This window comes from Bufo gargarizans, chromosome 11 (genome assembly GCF_014858855.1).
Source record: "Bufo gargarizans isolate SCDJY-AF-19 chromosome 11, ASM1485885v1, whole genome shotgun sequence".
In the NCBI taxonomy this organism is placed as follows: Eukaryota; Metazoa; Chordata; class Amphibia; order Anura; family Bufonidae; genus Bufo; species Bufo gargarizans.
In genome coordinates, this window is record NC_058090.1 from 93,617,654 (window position 1) to 93,640,157 (window position 22,504).

Sequence of the window (22,504 nt, forward strand, 5' to 3'; positions counted from 1 at the left end):
CAGGCAGTGCAGCAGGACCCGGCCGCAACTATAGAACGTCAGCTGTACAGTGTGTGTTGGGAGTGGCCTATTATATGTAGGAGGGCTTTTAATAATGGGCGGGGGCTAAAATGGCTACTTGACTGGATTTGCCCCCAGGACTAAGGCTGCCAGCCCTCCCCTGCTAATAGGGAACTTAGATTGTGAGCATAGAGTCTGTAAAGCGCTGTGGAATATGTCAGTGCTATATAAGTGAGTAAAAGAAGAAAAGAAAAGAAAAAATGATATCAATATATACTGGTTGCAATAAATAAGATTGAATGGTATTGTCACGCATCGGTGTGGGAAGGAAACACCACACTGAGCATAGGAGGGAAGGGGGAACAGGGAATTAGGCCTGAGAACTAGGGAAGGAAGATGGACACCTCCTAGTGAAAACCCTAACCAAAATCCTGACTGACTACCAGTATGAACAGACCCCAGAGGTAGGTGAGTTCATACGCAGGAATACCTAGAGTCCTATCAAGCCCTATAGGACCCTGATACTAATGGCAGGGACAAGACTACCTGTTCCTCCAAAAGGAAGGACGAACAGGAGTCTCCCTCAGGCCTAATACAAACAATAGGGAAATGCAACACACAAAACCCAAACAAAATACAAAAGGGAAAGGAAAGACTTAACTTCAAAGGGGCTACGGAAGCACCAGGAACTCAGCCAAGATCCAACCACAAACTATCCACAGACACAGAAGCTATAAACCGCACAGCATTGTGGGAGAAGCAACTACAAATAAGGAAGGTTAAATGAGCACATTAGCAACACCTGGAGACAAGGGGTGTGACCATTACCAGAAACAACACAGACGCCTATTGATCCACAAGGAAAACCTGTCAGAGCAAACCACGTGTTGCCAGTCTCACAGATCTCCTGCCACTCACTGTCGCCGGGACGTCCGTATGTCTCGGTACGTCCGTGACAGGCATCCAGTGTTGGTCATGACATCTCCTCCAGTGGTCATTACTAGCATTATGTATATTTTGACTGCTAAGCTACACAGTAGTACAGGTTTAGTGCCCGTATCTAAAATCCTGGAGTTACATCTATCCAAAAGTGCATTTTAGACGAGTTATCTTTTAAAGGGAGTCTGTCACCACAGTTTGCCTTTATACACTGCTTACATAGCACTGTAGCATAACTATACATGAGTCAGGTGATGCCTTTGTCCTCTTGTTTTGAGGCAAAAACGCAGTTTTATTCATATATAAATGAGGGCTCGCAAGTGCCCAGGGGCGGCGTTCGGGCTGTAAGTGCCCAGGCCGCTCATCCTTCTTCTCACATAACCCCTCCATAGCCTGGTGCTTGGCCCGCTCTGTAAGTCTCTTGTGTCATCCGGTGTACTGGCCGAGATCCCGCCGGCACATGCGCACTGCATGGATCGTTGCTGCTGTCCACAATGGTCATTACAATGCGCATGCGCCGGCGGGATCTCGGCCAGAACACTGGATGACACAAGAGTTCCTGTAACCTCAGGATCCTTATTGATGATTATATGTCTATCCTGAATTTGCACATTAGATTTTTAATTTGGGCTACATATGAAAAGACTACAAAAAGCTACCACCAGGGGGCAGTATTACTTCTTTTTCTCATATGTAGTCACAATAAACACTTTTTTATGGCGCTTTTACATGCTGGGAAGAGCAGTCGATGATTGGGCCGGAAGTGTTTCTTCCTGAAAACTGGCTGCTCATTCAGTGGGTGAAGTGCTATGAGAACGGGCGGTCGCTCATGGCTCGCTCAACCATAGATGCCAGCCTATCCACCATAACAAGTGTAAACATCAACACGTTTCAGGGTGTTCTCCTTCGTCAGGATCTATTCCTTATCTTCACGTACCTCCATTTATGGTACATTCCTCAAAGTTCCTCCTCTGTTAACCGGCAGTGAAGTGTCAGACTACATTTATACTAAACATAAAATCACAAAGACAGCGCCGGTGTTGTCTTATTTTTTTAATTTTTTTTATTGTGTTTGCATTTGTTCACCTCAGTTTTTATCTGTTCCTGGCAAAGTTACGGAAAACTCCCGCTTATTACATTGAGTATTACTATACCTAGTTTACAGATTTTATTTGTCTAAAATGTATACATCTCCTAGCGCTATCTGTCCATTAGATGGCATAAGGGGTGGGCTTACACATGTCCCTCCTGATTTTTAGCACCATTTAGGTTTTTCACTTCAAAAACACACATAAAAAACTTTTTTTTTTTAATACATAGATTGTGTAATGGGGAAAGACAAACAACAACTAACTTGACTTCCGGTTCCGGCGCTGGGATGCAGGCAGCGGCGTGAAGGAGCTCCGGCAGTCTCCCGCCTTTAAAACCACCTCCGCTACTTTCAAATCGGCAAGAGGGGGACAGGAGGAGTGCGGTCAGGTCCCCCAGCTCACCAGGTCCATTGGTACATAGACCGATATCTCCTGCGGAGCGGCAAACAGAGGATCTCAAAAGGCAAGAGAAGCGACGCAGGCGGCATGCTCAGTAAAATGGCGGATGCGCGCCCTTCATCTCCAGTCCAAGCGACTCAGGAACTTGGTGAGTCGCAGATTCAATCCAGCTTGCAATGCGCTCCCCCAAATATTGACTATAAATCTCGGGGTGGCCAAACATCTAGCACCAGACATTAGGGACACTTTGTCCAAGACGCTCTTGGCATCCCTGCAGCAATTACATGAAGTAGTCTCCCAGCATGATGCAAAGCTTGAGGAGCTAGAGCAGAGACTGTCACAGGCTGAGGATGATTACACTACTTCTGCCCAGAAAATGAGCGAACTATCTAAACAAAATGCAATTTTATTAGATCAGATTGAGGACCTTGAAAACCGGTCTAGATGAAACAATTTATGTCTTCTGGGCTTACCGTAAACGGTCAAACCGCAGGCCCTTAAAAATCTGTGTGAAAGGGAGCTACCGCTGGCTCTGCTGGGATGCACAAAGTGGAAAGAGCGCATAGAATTGGCCCTGCAGCAGAAATACAGCAGCAACTATTTAGGGAGACAGGTGGCGTAACGCCTAGACCCCGTCAAGTGATAATTAAATTTCTGGACTACTGTGATAAGGAGGTAATACTTCAAGCTTTTATATCCAGGAAAGGGCCGCTGAAGTTGATGGGGCACACCATATTGTTGTTTGCGGACTATTCTACCGCGGTGGCGAAGAAGAGGAGAGAGTTTAGTCAGATATGCTCTATTCTATATCAGAGGCGGATAAAATTCCAACTATTATATCCAGCCAAGTTGGGGGTAACACACCCTGATGGAACTGTGACAACCTACAACAACCCGACAACAGCGGGGGAGTGGATGGACTCTTTACAGAACCAGATAAAGGCAGCTGATGATGACCGAGAGCAACAAGGTGGGACACCAAGACAGGAGCGATCCGGTGGCCCAGAGTGGAAAAGAGGAGCAGATCAAGATCATCGGGAAGCCAGGAATGGAAGTGGAAAATCTCCCAATAGCAAGGAGGCGTCTTATTCTAGGAGATGACTTAAGTACTATATATACCACCATGTGACGGTACAGATATCCTTTAGCAAATGCTGTGATAGCTGCATAGGGGATAGGGGAAATCTCATACTAAAGAATCTTTCGTTCAGAACATATCATTCGCAGGGCCCATTGAATGATGCTGTTATGTTATTTCCTACTGTTTGGGGTTCGGTGGGCAGGTTACCCCTTTGGGTCTTATACTCATAATGTTGGAGATGTTCTGTTACGACTATAGGGGACTAGAGGGGCGATCCCTTCTAGTTACCAAAGAAGTTAGTGAAGAGGTGTTCTAATAGGTGGGGGGGAAGTTCGGGTTGGAGGGAAGGTACAGTTTTATTGTTGGGGAAAGTTTCTACTTTTCTTTGAACCCTCTCTGGGCTCTTGTGGGAGACTCATAACTCTCTGAGGTGCCTACTGCATCTATCCAACTCGATATGGGGGTGATATCTTGGAACATTAAAGGCCTCAATAAACTTAAACCTGATGTAGTACTCATACAGGAGACCCATCTCGGGGCAGGTGGCTTTGATAGAATGAAGAAATCCTGGGTAGGTACGGTGTTGGGGTCCCCGTCATTAAATCGAAAAGCGGGGGTATTAATATTGATCAATAAACAATTGAATTGCTGTGTTTTGCTGCACTCAGCTGACTCCCAGGGCAGATGGGTGCAGGTACTTATGCAGGTTCAGGAGACTCAATATAGCATTTATAATATTTACGGTCCGAACATGGGGAATGCTCCTTTCTTCAATGATTTGGATGATGTTGTTAGGGAAAACCTGTGACAACAAGATTGTTGGAGGAGACTTCAATGCAGTTGCTCATGGGATTGATGATAGAAAGAAGGCTGGGAATAGGGTGGGGATGGAAGGCCCCCAAGACCGAGCATTAAAATCTTGATGGAGGGAGTGGGGCTGACTGATCCGTGGCGCCAGCTTCACCCAGATGACAGGAGCTATACCTTTTATTCTCACTCACAAGATTCATGGTCTCGAATTGACTACATTTTAATACCTCATTCTCTGGTGCATAGAGTGGAGTTGACGGACATTGGTGACATTGTAATTTTGGACTATACACCTGTTGTTCTAGTCTTGACAGACACCTTTCCTAGAGGACCAGATTATATATAGATCTTCCCTTCACATTTATGCTCCAGAGAAGAGTTCATAGACAAGTTGATCATTTGGTGGGAAAAATGCAGAGCTGAAAAAGTGGCCCACTTGGAGACACCTTGCTTGTTTTGATCAAAGGCGGTCATAAGGGGGCAAATCACGGGATATGTAACTGGACTCAAAAAGAAGGCCCAATCTCTGTCAGTCCAAGCAAGCCAAAGGGTTAGGCAGGCCTATCTTAGTTTTAACCTAGACCCCACAGAGGATAACAAAAAGAGGTGGGTGGAGGAGCATCAGAAGTTTGAGAAATGTGAAAAAGACAGAGAATCGTTGAGGAGTACAGAGTTTGAGGCCAGGTTGTATAAATTTGGCAATAAGTCTGGGAAGCTACTGGCCAATCTTGCGAAAGGCCTTAGGCAACCTCAATTTATCAATTGTCAAAAAAATTCTGAGGGGGGGTTGGTACATAACCCAGCAGAAATCAATTCTATAGTAGGAGAGTTCTATGAAAATTTATATAGGAATGGTGGCCAAGTTGACCTGACCGATTCCCTTCTGGATAGGGTACGGCTTCCCAAACTGAGCACTGAACAACTCCAGGTCCTAAATTCTGACATCTCCCTGATGGAACTTCAGGGTGTGGTTAAACAGTTGCGTAACTCAAAAGCACCGGGTCCAGATGGATTTACCGGGGAATACTATAAAGCTCTATCGAACCAGGTCTTATCGGTTATGTTAGACTTGTTTAATGAAGTCCTTAAAGGACACTCACTGTTGGATAGGGGTAATATGTTGTCCCCGCCACTTCTGTGAGAAGGTCTGACAGACGTCCTTTTCTACCTCTTGCATAATGTTCTTTGTTTTGGTCTCACTTTGTCATCTCATTTCCTTCTCTCAGGTGTCACCTATTTAGACTAATCCTCTCTCCTTTATATTCCCTCCCATACTGCCTCACTTTGCGGTTTATACTACTTCCTGGATTTGAAGTGTTCACTGCTAGAGACTTCTGTTGCTGCTTGTTCAGATAAGTCCTTTTATGTATTGTGTTTCCTTGCTGGCTTGATTCTAGGCGACCTTGACTCCCTCCGTATTAAGTGCAGGGAGCAGGTGGTCGTGTCCCCTCACTATTATAGGGTTTTCAGGTGTCACACAGTCTAGGTACGAGGGCATGCAATCGTCTACCTCTGAGACCCTCGTATGTGCTTAGCAGTCAGGGTGATCTCTTAGGGTTTTATAGGGGGTCACCTATATGCTCCTTAGTTTGTGATCAGGCCAGTCGGATGTTTATCCATAACTTCCAGCTATCTGCAACATCCTCCGTGACATATGTCTTACATCAAATTGCTTCCTAAACCGGGGAAGGACCCCTTATTACCAGGGTCGTACAGGCATATCTCGTTAATTAATGTTGATGCTAAAATCCTATCTAAAATAATAAAGCTGATCGTCTGGCCAGAAAATTACCCCATTTGATAGGGCACGAACAAGTGGGATTTGTTCAGGGAAGGTCTGCGGTGACAAATATTAGGACAGTGCTAACAGTTTTGGACAGAATACAACATGTCCCTGAGGGGGGAGAATCTCCAGCCATGCTTACATTAGACGCCAAAAAAGCTTTTGATAATGTCAGGCGGGCATGGCTGGAGGCAGTTATGGATAAGATGGGATTCACTGGCGCGTTCAGAGTCTTTTTGTCTCAACTATATCATAAACCAACTGCTAGGGTTTACACGCAGGGCTTCTTATCTAGACCTTTTGGCTTGCAGAAGGTGACTTGCCAGGGTTGCCCCTTGTCCCCCCCCCCTTCTGTTCAACCTAGCACTAGAACCATTAGCCAGAGAATTATGTAACTCTAATGTATTCGAAGGCATTCGAGTGGGTAATAAAATAAGATAAAATGAGTCACTAGGTTTCAATGGTACTTGCGCTGCTGGTCTCCCGAGATGAAGTGGGTTCTTCACAATTGTAAGATGTTAATATAATGAGACCACGCTGCTCCTCATTCACACAGAGCGTTTTTCCACGAATGCAGGTATTCACTTTATCTGGCCCAAGATAGACACCCTTCAGTTGGATCGCAGTGTACTTCTACCTAGATTGAAACTCAGCATATCTATGCTGGATCGTCGTAGACTCCTCTGCAAGATGTCATAAACCACACAATAGTGAGAGTACCTCCGGCACAGTTAAAATATTCTGCTTTATTATACTCACAGAAATAAAATGATTTTTCAGCATATCAATAACAGCAATAGTCTTTCGCACAGCCCGACCCGGGTTTCACACATAGCTTCGTCAGGGGCGTTTCCTGCAGTCTCTGATGCTGGAACTAGCACTTTGAATAGGACAGGAAGCACAGCTCCATTCAAAGTGCTGAGTCATTGGCGAATGGTTCCACATACAGGCCACATAAAAAGTGGAACAAACGCGGAAAAGAAAATGTTTGTGAGTGCATGGGCTCTACGTGCTAGAATAATTTCAGAAATCTAGCTGCTGCCCCCCCCCCCCCTAACCTTGTTTTCTGCAGCAGCCCCCATTGCTATTGACTTAGGATATCACAAATGGTGATTGTAATGCAGCTAATAAACATGGTTTTACCTCTATATATGTATCTTTGCAGTTTCTGGGACCTCGGGATCCATTCTGACAATTATTTGGGTATCATGAATTAGTACATTAGATTCAATATTAGTGCAAGCGGCTACATGTGAAAAGACTATACATAAAGCCTCACATACAGTTGCAAGAAAAAGTATGTGAACCCTTTGGAATTATATGGATTTCTGTACAAATTGGTCATAAAATGTGATCTGATCTTCATCTAAGTCACAACAATAGACAATCTCAGTCTGCTTAACCTAATAACACACACAGAATTAAATGTTACCATGTTTTTATTGAACACCCCATGTAAACATTCACAGTGCAGGTGGAAAAAGTATGTGAACCCCTAGACTAATGACATCTCCAAGAGCTTATTGGAGTGAGGTGTCAGCCAACTGGAGTCCAATCAATGAGATGAGATTGGAGGTGTTGGTTACAGCTGCCCTATGAAAAACACACACCAGTTCTGGGTTTGCTTTTCACAAGAAGCATTGCCTGATGTGAATGATGCCTCGCACAAAAGAGCTCTCAGAAGACCTACGATTAAGAATTGTTGACTTGCATAAAGCTGGAAAGGGTTATAAAAGTATCTCCAAAAGCCTTGCTGTTCATCAGTCCACGGTAAGACAAATTGTCTATAAATGGAGAAAGTTCCGCACTGCTGCTTCTCTGAACAGACCAATAAAAAACATGGTAACATTTAACTCTTTGTGTGTTATTAGTTTAAGCAGACTGTGATTGTCTATTGTTGTGACTTGGATGAAGATCAGATCACATTTTATGACCAATTTGTGCAGAAATCCATATCATTCCAAAGGGTTCACATACTTTTTATTGCAACTGTATGTTCTGTAACAGTTTTCATGGTTTAAGTCACAGCTGGAGGTCGGTGGAAATAAATTACTAAGATCGGAAGAGAAGGCGGACTTACCCACTGTGGTGTCAGTGCAGCTTATCATTTCTCATACTTCCCGAAAGTAGTTTCTGGTGATTTTTGTGGTTTGTTGTAAAAGCGACTAAAAAAACTGATCATCGCTCTACAAAACATGTTCCTCTGTCGTTATTTGGTTTAGGCGGGGAAGACATGTGTTACATGGTTGGGTTTTTAGTTATCTGCAGTCTTGAATCTTTCATCAAATGCTTCAATAAGTTTTGCACATTCACCGGCCCCTGGCACATTCACCGGCCCCTGGCACATTCACCGGCACCCCAAGTGTCGTTGAAGGTTTCTGTCCTTCCATAGTGGGGGAATCCACCATGTTTTTCTTTTCAAGTGGCGTTTTCCACAGCCTTAAAGGGAGTCTTTCGCGCCGATTGACCCTATAAACCTATTAATAGACTAATGTCCATGGCATCCCCCCTATTAAAACTGTTCTTACCGTTAGTTCCCTGCTATAATCGTTCGTCCGAAAAACACTTTTATTCTGTATGCAAATTAGGCAGTGAAGGTGCCCAGGGGCGGCCTTAGAACGGCCGGTGCCCAGGCCCCTGGGTCATCTTCATACCAATCCACTCCCCCATCCGCCGCGTCTGCCCGCCCATCCGCCGAGTCTGCCCGCCCATCCGCCGAGTCTGCCCACCCTTGGTCTCATCTCTTTTCCTTCCTCCTCCTGGCCGTAATCCCGCGCATGCGCCGATGACCGCGATATCGGCGCATGCGCATTGTATGCCCACAGTCTGGCCGGGGCATCACAGTGTACCTTGCGCATGCGCTGGCCCCGGTCTAACTTACGTTCCTGCCGTGCGTAGTCGCATCACAGCGCTACGCTGACGGCAAAGAAGTCTGGTCTGTGGCAGGCATTACTTCTCTCTCCTCTCCTCCAGTGTCGAAAACTCAAAGAGGATTTAATTAGTTAGTATAATCAACTAAATATATGTGTAATGTATTTTCCCACTAATAGTCTATCTCCCAAAGAAAGGCAACAAATAAAATGATAGATAGTACAGCCATACAGAAGGACATGCTGCTAACTTTTGACACTCAAATACAGAGCCACATGTCCCCTACTTTTGTCACTCAAAGACTGGGCCACAAGTCCGCCACCTTTGTGTGTCAGAGATAGGGCCACATGTCCGCCACCTTTGTGTGTCAGAGATAGGGCCACATGTCCGCCACCTTTGTGTGTCAGAGATAGGGCCACATGTCCGCCACCTTTGTGTGTCAGAGATAGGGCCACATGTCCGCCACCTTTGTGTGTCAGAGATAGGGCCACATGTCCGCCACCTTTGTGTGTCAGAGATAGGGCCACAAGTCCAAAACCTTTGTGTGTCAGAGATAGGGCCACAAGTCCGAAACCTTTGTGTGTCAGAGATAGGGCCACAAGTCCGCCACCTTTGTGTGTCAGAGATAGGGCCACAAGTCCGAAACCTTTGTGTGTCAGAGATAGGGCCACAAGTCCGCCACCTTTGTGTGTCAGAGATAGGGCCACATGTCCGCCACCTTTGTGTGTCAGAGATAGGGCCACATGTCCGCCACCTTTGTGTGTCAGAGATAGGGCCACATGTCCGCCACCTTTGTGTGTCAGAGATAGGGCCACATGTCCGCCACCTTTGTGTGTCAGAGATAGGGCCACAAGTCCAAAACCTTTGTGTGTCAGAGATAGGGCCACAAGTCCGAAACCTTTGTGTGTCAGAGATAGGGCCACAAGTCCAAAACCTTTGTGTGTCAGAGATAGGGCCACAAGTCCGAAACCTTTGTGTGTCAGAGATAGGGCCACAAGTCCGCCACCTTTGTGTGTCAGAGATAGGGCCACAAGTCCGCCACCTTTGTGTGTCAGAGATAGGGCCACAAGTCCGCCACCTTTGTGTGTCAGAGATAGGGCCACAAGTCCGCCACCTTTGTGTGTCAGAGATAGGGCCACATGTCCGCCACCTTTGTGTGTCAGAGATAGGGCCACATGTCCGCCACCTTTGTGTGTCAGAGATAGGGCCACATGTCTGCCACCCTTGTGTGTCAAAGACATATATGCAGTCGAGATATAGACTCCTATCGAATTAAATAACCAGTGTCATTTAAAATTGAGTAAAGCTATACAACAATGTGAATCACTGTAATCATTTAAAAAAATATACTGTGTTCGCATGTGCATTACTTTAAGAACGTCTGTGTTTGCAGCACATTCATTTCAATTTTTAAAAAGGTGTTTGGTCTGCCTTATGTGCACAGGTGGATGTGATTTTTACTTGTCAAAAAAAAAAAACGGTGTAATAAGGCGTTGTGTGTGTGAGTGTGTGTGTGTATAGGTGGACCTTCTACCTCATGGCGGCAAACTACACGCTGATTCTCTGTGCTTACCGGTGGACCTTCTACATCATGGCACCAAACGACGAGACCAATCTCTTTTTGTCTGTATGTGTGTGTGTGTGTCTGTCTGTGTTCTTACCAGTGGCCCATTATCTCATGGCGGCAAACTACACGCTCAATCTCTGTGCGTACCGGTGAATTTTAAAAGATATGGCAACAGATTGAAAGTCTAATGTGTGTTTTGTAACACAGAGACACTAGTACGAACTTTATTAGCAAAATTTTTATTTTATTTTTTGAAAATTTATATTTTAGCCGTAAAGATAACAGTGAATTATGAATAAAGCTCAGGATATGAAAACACATAATGATGTTGGTATTAAAACGGAGGAAGTAACTGCTCAAGATGAAGTAAATTTTTTTTTATACTATTTATTTACTTTAAACAAAAAATAGTAGTGAAAAATTTACTTACCGTATTTTTCGCCCTATAAGACTCACTTTTTACGCCCCAAAAGTGGGGGGAAAATAGCAGTGTGTCTTATGGGGCAAATGCTGCTGATTTTGCCGAGTTTTCAATGATACAGCCGCCGCGATGCCGCGCGGCGGGTGTATCAGCTGTGAGGGAGGAGGGGCTGGGGGCCGGCATCTGCTTTTAAATTGACAGCGGGGCCCGTGCAGTGACTGTATTCTACTACACGGGCCCCGCTCACTGTATAATCCTATCTTTAACCCCTTAGTGACCACCCATACGTGTTTTTACTGACGTAAACAAATGGGGTTTTCGCTAAATGGCTGGCTTTAATCAATCATTACATGTACTTAAAATGGTGCATTAAAAACTATAACTTGTCCTGCAAAAAATAAGACCTCATACAAGTACATTTATGAAAAAACTAAAAAGTTCTAGCTCTTGGAATGCAATTTTTAAAAAATGTGCTTGGTCACTAAGGGGTTAATAGTTAATTCTTATGTATATAATCGCATAATCAGCGCTGTGTATTAATTACAACTACAAGCTCCCGCCGCTCCGGTAGGTAGCAGAGAGGAGGGAGGACGGGCGCTGGCAGCGTGAGTCACTACGTCACGCGCCTGCGCTGCCCACTTTATGAATGAAGCAGGCGGCGTGGGCGCATGACGTATGACTCATGCTGCCTGCGCCTGTCCTCCCGGCCTGCCTCCTCCCTCCTCTCTGCTACCCAGCGCTTGTAGTTGTAAATACCGTAATACACAGCGCTGATTATGGGATTATATACATAACAATTAACTATTAGAGATACGATTATACAGTGAGCGGGGCCCGTGTAGTAGAATACAGTCACTGCACGGGCCCCGCTGTCATTATAAAAGCAGATGCGACCCCCACCCCATGTATTGAGGGTTATTCACTACAGGGAAACTTATGGAGGCGATCTGTGGATGACACATAGCATAAGATGCAATATATGTGTCATACACAGATCCCCATAACAGTGCCATCCAGAGAGCCCAATAAGAGCCACACACAGTTCCTCAAGTGTCACCCACAGATCCCCCCCCTAAGTGTCACCCACAGATCCCCCCCCTAAGTGTCACCCACAGATCCCCCCCTAGGTGTCACCCACAGACCCCCCAAGTGTCACCCACAGACCCCCTCAAGTGTCACCCACAGATCCCCCCCAAGTGTCACCCACAGATCCCCCCCTAAGTGTCACCCACAGATCCCCCCATAACAGTGCGTCACCCACAGATCCCCCATAACAGTGCGTCACCCACAGATCCCCCATAACAGTGCGTCACCCATAGATCCCCCATAACAGTGCGTCACCCATAGATCCCCCATAACTGTGCCAGCCACAAACCACAATTAGTTCAAAACCCACCAAAAGCATACCTTTTGGTTCCAATTTTTTTTTTCTTATTTTCCTCCTCAAAAACCTAGGTGCGTCTTATGGGCGAAAAATACGGGTACCGTATATTTCTTTTTTTAAATGATAGTCTAAAGTCAATAAAGGAGTCAACATGAGACAATTTAGAAACCGGAGATCTTCCAAAACCCTTAAAAATACTACTGCAGTAAATATCTAACACAAGGTCTTCTGAGAGAAGCATGTTTAATGATATCAAATAAACTGCAAATGAGCAGAAAATTTATAGAAGGAACATCTTTCAAACGACAAAAAACATCGAGAGTCACATTTCAACACAGAGACCTGTCCGATAGACTCAAGTGCTGCAAATATTTCATATCTGCTCAGACCTCTCACAGGGAGGGCAGTAAGGCTAGGTCTACACAACGACATTTGTCGCGCAACATTTTGTTGCACCAATGTCGCACGACAATTTTTATAATGGCAGTCTATGGTGTCGCACTGCAACATGCGACATGCTGCGACTGCGACGCGACAGTCGCAGAAAAATCCATCTCGAATGGCAGTGCGACACCATAGACTACCATTATAAAAATTGTCGCGCGACATTGGTGCAACAAAATGTTGCGCGACAAATGTCGTCGTGTAGACCTAGCCTAACACTGAGCTTTTTAATTGAAAGTTAACATGCAGTACACACCTTTTCTGTTGTTGCCCATACGTCTATGGTTTCAATTGTTTTTTGTCTGAAATTTTCGTTTTCTATATAGTATAAATTCTATATGTATGTAATTAAATCAATGTATGACAATTTTGAAAAATAGAATTATAAAGAGTATTAATTCTTCCTTTAATTTTTTTTTTATAAAGATATTATTTTTTTCAAACCGTTTTCTTTTAAAAAAAATTTAGACGGAAGAGAACATCCCTGCAAATGATTGCAGCGATCTATACGTGATATTATCTACACAATCTGATTCAAGTATTTTGTTGAATACAAATTACAATATATTAGCATGCTACGTTGAGGATGAATCTCTTAATCTAGAAGTATGTAAAAGTTAGTTCAATCTAGCTGGTCTCACCTCACTTTAAAAAAAAAAAAAAAAATTCATTATAGATAATTATTAATTTATCAACTGATTAATTATGATACAAATTTATTTTGTTATCTTGATTATGGAGTAATTAAACTTTAATTTAAAAAAAATTTCCTGGTAGCACTAAATGGTCTAGAGTGCCACCCCTTTTTCATCGTCAATTACTAATACTCTGGTTGATCAATGCAATATAAATGTTATGTTTATTCGATACATGTGTTGTCGCAGAAACCCTGTTATCAAATAACATGACAAATTTGATTGCAAAGATCAAACATAATATTTGTATTTAATGATTAATATTTCATAATAAATATTTTGAATACATTTTTTATTTTGTTTCAGGCGTTATTTGAAAACTCTGATTTGCATGGTTCGGAGAACGTGTTCCCGTTGGAGGAAGTAACAACAACCGTATCTCAACAAACATTGTTGACGGCAGATACAAAAATAAAAAATGATTCTGAGGATCCGGAGGTAATTAGATATTTTGAAATATCATACTAATACTAATTAACCAACTTGAATGTTGATTACAATTATTTATTAATATATTTTTTTTACAGTTACAAGAACTTATGTCTCAGTTAAGAATAAAATATTTTGGAGATCTCTTGAACACCAACTGTTTCCCCAGCAATCCTATTAGAGATGAAAACAGCCAGTATATCGTTTTTCAACCGGCAAACTCTAATTGTCGTATAGGAAAATGAGATTGGTGTCTTTGTGACAACTGTCCAATAATGAAAACAAACATCGAATCTACATGTTGCAGAGAGGTAGAAAATGCACAAGAATTTATTGAGGAATCGGGTTGCATCACTACACATGAATTCTTTTCTATTTTCTGCCAAAGAGAAGATACCGTTAGTGTGGTGTTTCGCACGGTTGGGCAACAACAAGCACCACCACCTGCCAAAGACATGAACAGGTAATGTCAAATATTATATCTTATTCATTTTATTTTTCTTAAGGGGTTACCTGAACTTTCTTACAGCTGCAGATCTATCCTCGTTATAGATCATCAGCATCCGATCGGCGGTAGTCCGTGGACTAGGACCCCCGATGATCAGATTCTGATGATCTATCACAAGGATAGATACTAAGCTGAAATAAAGTTCTGTGGTCCAAGAGTGCTAGATGGAAGACCACACAATAGAATGTTGCGCTAGTGTAGCCAAGAGATGATGAGGACATGTACAAGCAGATTAAAAGTTGAGTAAGGTGCGGATGCTGGATAGGTTTTTCAGTCTGAGGCGACAGGTGGGTGAAAGGGTTCGGATGTGCGATCGGAATGAGAGGGTAGAATACAAGGTCACTCCAATACAAGGGAACTTGGCTGTTATTCTGGTCAATGTTGACTTTGGTGATGGCAGTATAATCTGGAACTTATTTTAATTGGTGTAATTCAAATATTTTGTTGTGATGCCATTCTGTTCTATCATTAACAACGCCTCAGACTCGAGCCTGAAGACGTGACCAGGTGCATCAGAGAACGGCGGGACGGCTGTATTTATTTGTCGTGCTCATGAACAATACAGAAAAAAAAAATTCTACGCCATAAATGGCCATAGGAACGCTCAGTTGCAGAACATTTTCTAGCTTGATTTATTCACTTGACTCTTGTAACTTTCGATAGCTGGAGGTGGTTATACGACAGAAGGGCTGATCAGAAGGCAGAAAGAACTTTTTTTTTTTACATTGACATGTTCCATTAATGCCAACTGGGGGAACCTCTAGAAGCTGAATAGGATACTTTTAGAAATATATTTTTTTTTTTATTATGTTTAAAACAAACAACACAAAAAAGGTACCATTGTACTAAGGGCCCTTTCACACTTGCGTTGTCCGGATCCGGCGTGTACTCCACTTGCCGGAATTACACGCCGGATCCGGAAAAACGCAAGTGTACTGAAAGCATTTAAAGACGGATCAGTCTTCAAAATGCTTTCAGTGTTACTATGGCACCCAGGACGCTATTAAAGTCCTGGTTGCCATAGTAGGAGTGGAGAGCGGGGGAGCGGCATACTTACCGTCCGCGCGGCTCCCGGGGCGCTCCAGAGTGACGTCAGAGCGCCCCAGGCGCATGGATGACGTGTACATGCGATCACGTCATCCTTGCGCCTGGGGCGCCCTGACGTCACTCTGGAGCGCCCCGGGAGCCGCACGGACGGTAAGTATGCTGCTCCCCCGCTCCCCGCTACACTTTACCATGGCTGCCAGGACTTTAGCGTCCCGGCAGCCATGGTAACCATTGAGATAAAGCTAAACGTCGGATCCGGTAATGCGCCGAAACAACGTTTAGCTTAAGGCCGGATCCGGATCAATGCCTTTCAATGGGCATTAATTCTGGATCCGGCCTTGCGGCAAGTCTTCAGGATTTTTGGCCGGAGCAAAAAGCGTAGCATGCTGCGGTATTTTCTCCGGCCAAAAAACGTTCCGTTCCGGAACTGAAGACATCCTGATGCATCCTGAACGGATTTCTCTCCATTCAGAATGCATTGGGATAATCCTGATCAGGATTCTTCCGGCATAGAGCCCCGACGACGGAACTCTATGCCGGATCTGGACAACGCAAGTGTGAAAGGGGCCTAAGAGTCAAACATTCTGTATTATGATGGATGGGCTGATTAGAAAAGGCTAGAATTGTTTTATATAATCCCTTTCATTTTTTTTTAGAAGTATTTGAATAAATTACATTTTTTATATTTATAGACAACGCAGAAAGACTGCATATCGGACTTTTACTGCATGGGTGCATGGATATCTTGGGAAGGGTAATCGACGACCCATCCCGGCATGTGTGGTGCATAAAGTACGGCAAGCCTTTGCTGACACGGATGAGGAATACACTGGTTTCAAGCATGCACCTGATATTCCAGCTGAATTTATGGCCTATGAATAAGCTCTTGTTATTGAAAAAATGAATAAATCAGTTTTTGTTGCCAGGGGTAGAAATAACTACTATTTTATATTAATGGTATATTAATAGAATAGGTAATCTATACTAAAAGTACAGGCACCCGCTTAAAGCAACTATAGTATTAATATTTTGTTGTTTATGTTTTCAATTTCAAATTAAAATTCATGATATTTAAAAAAAAAAATTGAAGTTGAATCTCATTACTGGTTAATATATATAATATATAAATGCTTTAAAAAGTGTAATGTGTTTGTTAAAAAAATACAGGGTGGGCCATTTATATGGATACACCTTAATAAAATGGGAATGGTTGGTGATATTAACTTCCTGTTTGTGGCACATTAGTATATGTGAGGGGGGGAAACTTTTCAAAATGGGAGGTGACCACTGCGGCCATTTTGAAGTCGGACATTTTGATTCCAAATTTTTTATTTTCAATAGGAAGAGGGTCATGTGACACATCAAACTAATTGGGAATTTCACAAGAAAAACAATGGTGTGCGCCAAGACATAGGAACACCGTGGGCATTGTGATGGTGACACACAGGGAGAGACACACAGACACAGGGACAGACACATACATATGGACAGACACTTATACGATGGTGAGATCGTCACAGCACCTGCTGTGTATAGGGCAGGCTCACCGCCGCAGTCCGCTCCATACATTGTCTTAGCACCTGCTGTGTATGGGGCAGGCTCACTGCCGCAGTCCGCTCCATACATTGTCTTAGCACCTGCTGTGTATAGGGCAGGCTCACCGCCGCAGTCCGCTCCATACATTGTCTTAGCACCTGCAGTGTATGGGGCAGGCTCACCGCCGCAGTCCGCTCCATACATTGTCTTAGCACCTGCTGTGTATAGGGCAGGCTCACCGCCGCAGTCCGCTCCATACATTGTCTTAGCACCTGCTGTGTATAGGGCAGGCTCACCGCCGCAGTCCGCTCCATACATTGTCTTAGCACCTGCTGTGTATAGGGCAGGCTCACAGCCGCAGTCCGCTCCATCCATTGTCTCAGCACCGCATAGTGAGTGGAGCACAACACTGCCTGCATAGCCTAGGTGATCATAAGACGGGCCATGCAGGAAGCCGCCGGAGACAGCGGTGAAAACCCAGTGACAACTCAGGGTTCTTTCACATCACCGTTCAGCCTTTCTGTTCTCCTGCTCCATTTAGGAGCAGGAGAATGGAGAGGACGGATTTGGCACATAACTGAGCCGAACCGATCCTAAGGACCCCGTAGACTATAATGGGGTCTGTTAGGTGTTCGCTCAGAAGAAGATTTTTGAAGGAAGCGGAGACAAAAGTCTTGCATGCACTACTTTTGTTTCTTCTCCAAAATCATCTTCTGAGCGGAAACCTAACAGACTTTATTATAGTCTATGGGATCCGTAGGCTCCGTTATGTTCCAAATCTGTCCTTTACATTGTCCTGCTCCTAAATTGAGCAGGAGAACGGAATGGCTAAACGGTGATGTGAATGAAGCCTCATACTGAACTTTTCTATACGGGCCCCCTTCTCTCTCTGTACAGGGAACACTGACAACTGTTGCAGTCCGCATCTTTTGCAGCCCGATTTAAATGAATGGGACCGCACACATTACGCAAAATTGTTGCACAGAGGCGGACCAAGAATTACGGTCGTGTGACTGGACCCTAAAGGTGGGTCATCAGCGATACTTGGTGGTGACAGCAGGGCTGAGTGACAGTAACTACTGACAACACCTACTAAGGACACATCCAAAAGATTTAGCATGGACAAGTAATACTTCTCCATACAAAATCTTACAGCATGTCCTAATTATAAGTAAATGGGACATCATGGGAGGGGAGTGGTGCTGGCTGAGACTCACTATTTGGCTAATGGAAAAAGCTCAGTCACTGTGACATGTCTGAGCCTCGAGGGGTTAAAATTAAACAACTGGACAAAAGAATGAAGAAAAAAAAAAAGGACCTTACTAGCTTACTAGTTTGAAGACAGGCCAGCAGCAAGCAGGACAGGAAGCAACTCTGCAGTGATGGTAGAAAGGCAGGAGCAGCCACACTGAGTTGTCACTCTCTGGTGATCACAGAAGAACGTGGGGCATGTCATGAGCACGGAGGACTGCAGAAGGAGGAGGCAATGATCAGGTTATTTTCCTGGGACCCGGCCCCTCCTTCTGCAGGTCTCTCTCTCTCTCAAGCTCTTTTCCCTTGCTGTGTGAGGAGGCGGAGCCAAGGATAGCAGCATCGCACAGTGAGTGAGAGGCAGCAGCACACGTATCATAAGCCGGGACATGAAGGCAGCCGCCTGCGACATTTGGGACCTATCATATTTAGCTGCAGGAGTGAGCTGGCACAGTGGGCCCCGGCACTTGACCCACCCACACTCCAGCAGCTCACCTCGCAGCTTCCTATCCTTGTACGTGCCGCTCCAAGTCTGCGACTCCGCCTCCTCCACTTCCGGCCAACCACCTCCCAGACTGCCTCTCTACCTACGGCCTCCGGCTCCGAGTCCAACCGCCCCCTATCAGAGCACCAAGCCCAGCCCACTCGCCACATAAATTTTATTGTTATTTTTTTAATCCTCAGTTGTCGGCGGCCCCCCAGTGGTGTAGGTCCCCATAGCCATTGCTATGGCTGCTATGGCGATCCATACGCCACTGGTTCAAGTGGCATAAAAATAAACATACAGTAGCTTTCTTTATGTTTGAGAATATTTTCTTTACTTGAGTTTCTTTGTATAGTTTTTATTATAATTACACATGTGTTTCCAAAATAACGTTAAATAAAGGATAAATAAATGTTTTCTTGCTCCTCCATAGGACAATATACATTTAATACATTGTTATAGAGCACACCGATACATGAATGTAATGCTACCTTGTTATTTTTCTTTACACTTGCAGAAGTTGCAAATGAGGACTCAAAGGGGACCAGGGATGGTGCTTACTGTGTTTGAGACCAGGCTGCTAAAACCTTCTTTCATTGTTTCCCCTCTCAGCTTCTGCCTATGCCCACCCCCTATTCCCTTGCATCAAGCTGTTTCTGGCACGGGCAGAGGCTGGGCGGGGAAACAATGAAAGAAGGGAGAGCAGCCTGGCCTCAAACACATTAAGCACCACCCCTGGTCACCTTCGAGTGCTCGCCCCTGCTCACCTTCGAGTGCTCATTTGCAACTTCTGCAAGTGTAAAGAAAAAGAACAAGGTAGCATTACATTCATGTATTAGTGTGCTCTATAACAATGTATTAAATGTATATGGCCATAGCGAGTTAAAAAAAAACTTTCAAAATTAGATGAGTTTAGTGCGGCAAACTGAACTAGCTGCACCATGTATCTGTAAAACAGTTAAATCGCCAGAGGAACATATCTGAGATCCAAGCGATCGTTATCAACTAGTCTATAATAAAGAATCAGAAAAAACAAAGGGTATCTATTTGAAGAAAACATAAATCTGAACAGTTTTCAGTTAACTGGAATGTGTCCACCGCTCAAATTTTCAACTGTATTTAAATAGATTTGAATCGACTGATTCGCTGGCGTTTAATGTCCTCTTTTTGTGGTCTTTCCTTGTTGATGATATTCGGTGGTAATGTCGGTGCTCTAGATGTCCATGTTGATTTAAGATCACCCTTGACTAGTTTCAAAACGTCTACACATATATCTTCGAGATAGTCTACTGATTTTTTTTCATAAACGTCACGTACTATCCATCTTGTTGTACCCTTTGGAATCACAAGACAGGTACATTTTGTTCCAGTTGATTCAGAATTTTTCTTTGGGCACTTGATCACTGCTTGCTCTCGACCAACATTTCTGTTATGAGTCAGGGCAGCTAATTTGGTCCTGGCCTCCATTGCGTCTATGCCAAAATGGATTCTTTTAGTTCTGTATTTTAGGGCCAAACTATGAAAGTTTTCCAATTGTCCTGTATGGCAGTTTCTTGGAAGATGTCTGAGATCATTATTCAAAACTTTGCTATTTACTATTTTTTCTATATTCATGAAGGGTGGGGTCTCCTTGGAAAGCCAAAGTACCTCTCCATTTCTTTCATCAATTTTGCCATGTGCACAACGATTGTACAAACTCCCATTCCATTCGTGCTCGTCGACTATGTGGTTTAGCAATGACAACCATTTTTCACGCAGTAATTCGGTATTAGCATTGCAATTCTGAATACTCCACCAGAAGTGTAGAATTATTTTGTTGATCCATGGCTTTATTTCTTTACAAAATTTATTTTGGCTTGCAGTGGTTAATTTCTTTTTTAAAGATTTGGCGTAATGCCAAACATCGAATTGTTGTTCTATTAAAGGGTACTCCAATTGTAGCTGTTTACGTATGCCAACATGTCTATCTGAGGCAAATATTTTTATATTATATCCGTTGTCTAAAAGACGATCCATAACGATTGAGAATCCATGCTTTTCCATCGCAACTGATGAAGAACACTGAGTGCGCTGGACCACTTCAAAGTCGACAATCTTGGTGGATAAGGTGTCCATCACGGAGTACACACAATATTTAGCATTATGACCGGGACTATCACATTGCCCGTCACCCGCAATGCATAGTGGTTTATATTTTATATCTTTCCCAATTTGTTCTTTTTCTCTATTCCATGCAAGATCTAAGGCAGGAAAAAGAAATAAAGATTGGTATCGGTAATATGTTGTCTCAGAAATAATTACCAACCCAAGAACATCACAAAATTCTTTCAATTTGGTGAAATTTTGACCACTGAACAGGATGGCAGCTGCTGTCATTATGTTTCCAGCTGCATAATTACCCACTCTCGGTTGGCTTTCGAATATTTTGAATCGGTGTCCCTGAGAGCACATTCCAGTGACTCTTACATAAGAACCATCAATTTTTTTTTTAAAGTCTTAACCGTAGAATGACAGTCAATATGGTACTGACACTTAACTTTCATCAATAAGTTGTCTAAGCAGGATTCAAATAAAATAATCTTCTTATCGTTTACTATATCACGTTCATTTGAGTATATAAATGAAAATGGTGGTAATTCTTTGATTTGTGAAAAAAATGAAGATGTCAAGAAATCGTTAGAGTTGTCTAAGCTGCCAAACTCTGGGACGTAACTATGTTCTTGAGTATCACAGGTCACTGTGATGTCTTCATTCATTTCGATTTCATCGTTTTCTTCAATCAAATAATTTTTTTCAAATATGGGTGATAGAGGTTCAATCCCGTCAATGTGTTGTTGTTCACTATTGGTAAAAAATCCAAAGCTTAGATTTGGCCTTTTCTTCAGAGGTGATGATAAATCTGTTGTTCGTGAAATACGGTTGTATTTTATGTTATTGGAAGGAGTTGACATCATCTGACTATTATTTTCTAAACCTCTTTCTGAATGAATCTTCATCCTCATTTTGATCATTTGACAGTGATATAATCTTGCAGTTAGTAAAGGTAAAATCAGTCTGAGTAGCAACACAACAATATTGTGTTTCGTTATTTGGAACAATTACGTCTTCTTCTACCATGTCACACAATTCTTCTGTGTGGGTTTCTTTAGCGGATTCAAAACTGCGCTTCAAACTGCGTTTATAAACCTTCTTTAGGGTCTCTTCTATTATACATTCTCCATCGCCAAGAGTAGGGAATATTGTCGGAATGGCATCTGTCTTCAAATACCTTCCATTTGGACCAATATCATAGCATTCTTTAGAGAAATTACAAGAACATATCCTAAATTTGTCTTTTGGTTTTCCCGCAAAAATGCTATCTGATAGTGTTTCAAGATCCTTAAATTTTTGACCTGTGCCTTGCAGCCATGATTTTATTTTACTTAAATCCTTAGGAAATCTGTGCAATATAATATCTTTCTGTTGGTTTTTCGTGGATCCGTAAAAAACATACGGACGTCTGAATGGAGCCTTACAGGGGGGTGATCAAGGACAGGAGGGTGATCACCCATATAGATTCCATGATCACCCCCTGTCATTGATCACCCCCCTGTAAGGCTCCATTCAGACGTCCGTATGTTTTTTACGGATCCACGAAAAACCAACAGAAAGATATTATATTGCACAGATTTATACGTATGCGTTTTGCGGATCCGATCCATGTATCCGTGGATCCGTAAAAAACATACGGACGTCTGAATGGAGCCTTACAGGGGGGTGATCAA

General features: G+C 43.4%; 1 long non-coding RNA gene across 1 annotated transcript; it reads left to right on the top strand.

Moving 5' to 3' along the window:
* The first annotated feature begins 13,159 nt into the window (after positions 1–13,159).
* On the top strand, positions 13,160–16,616 carry LOC122922170. The gene is made up of 3 exons (XR_006387098.1): positions 13,160–13,923; positions 14,013–14,377; positions 16,162–16,616. It is a non-coding gene; the product is annotated as an uncharacterized LOC122922170 (long non-coding RNA).
* Positions 16,617–22,504: the final 5,888 nt, after the last annotated feature.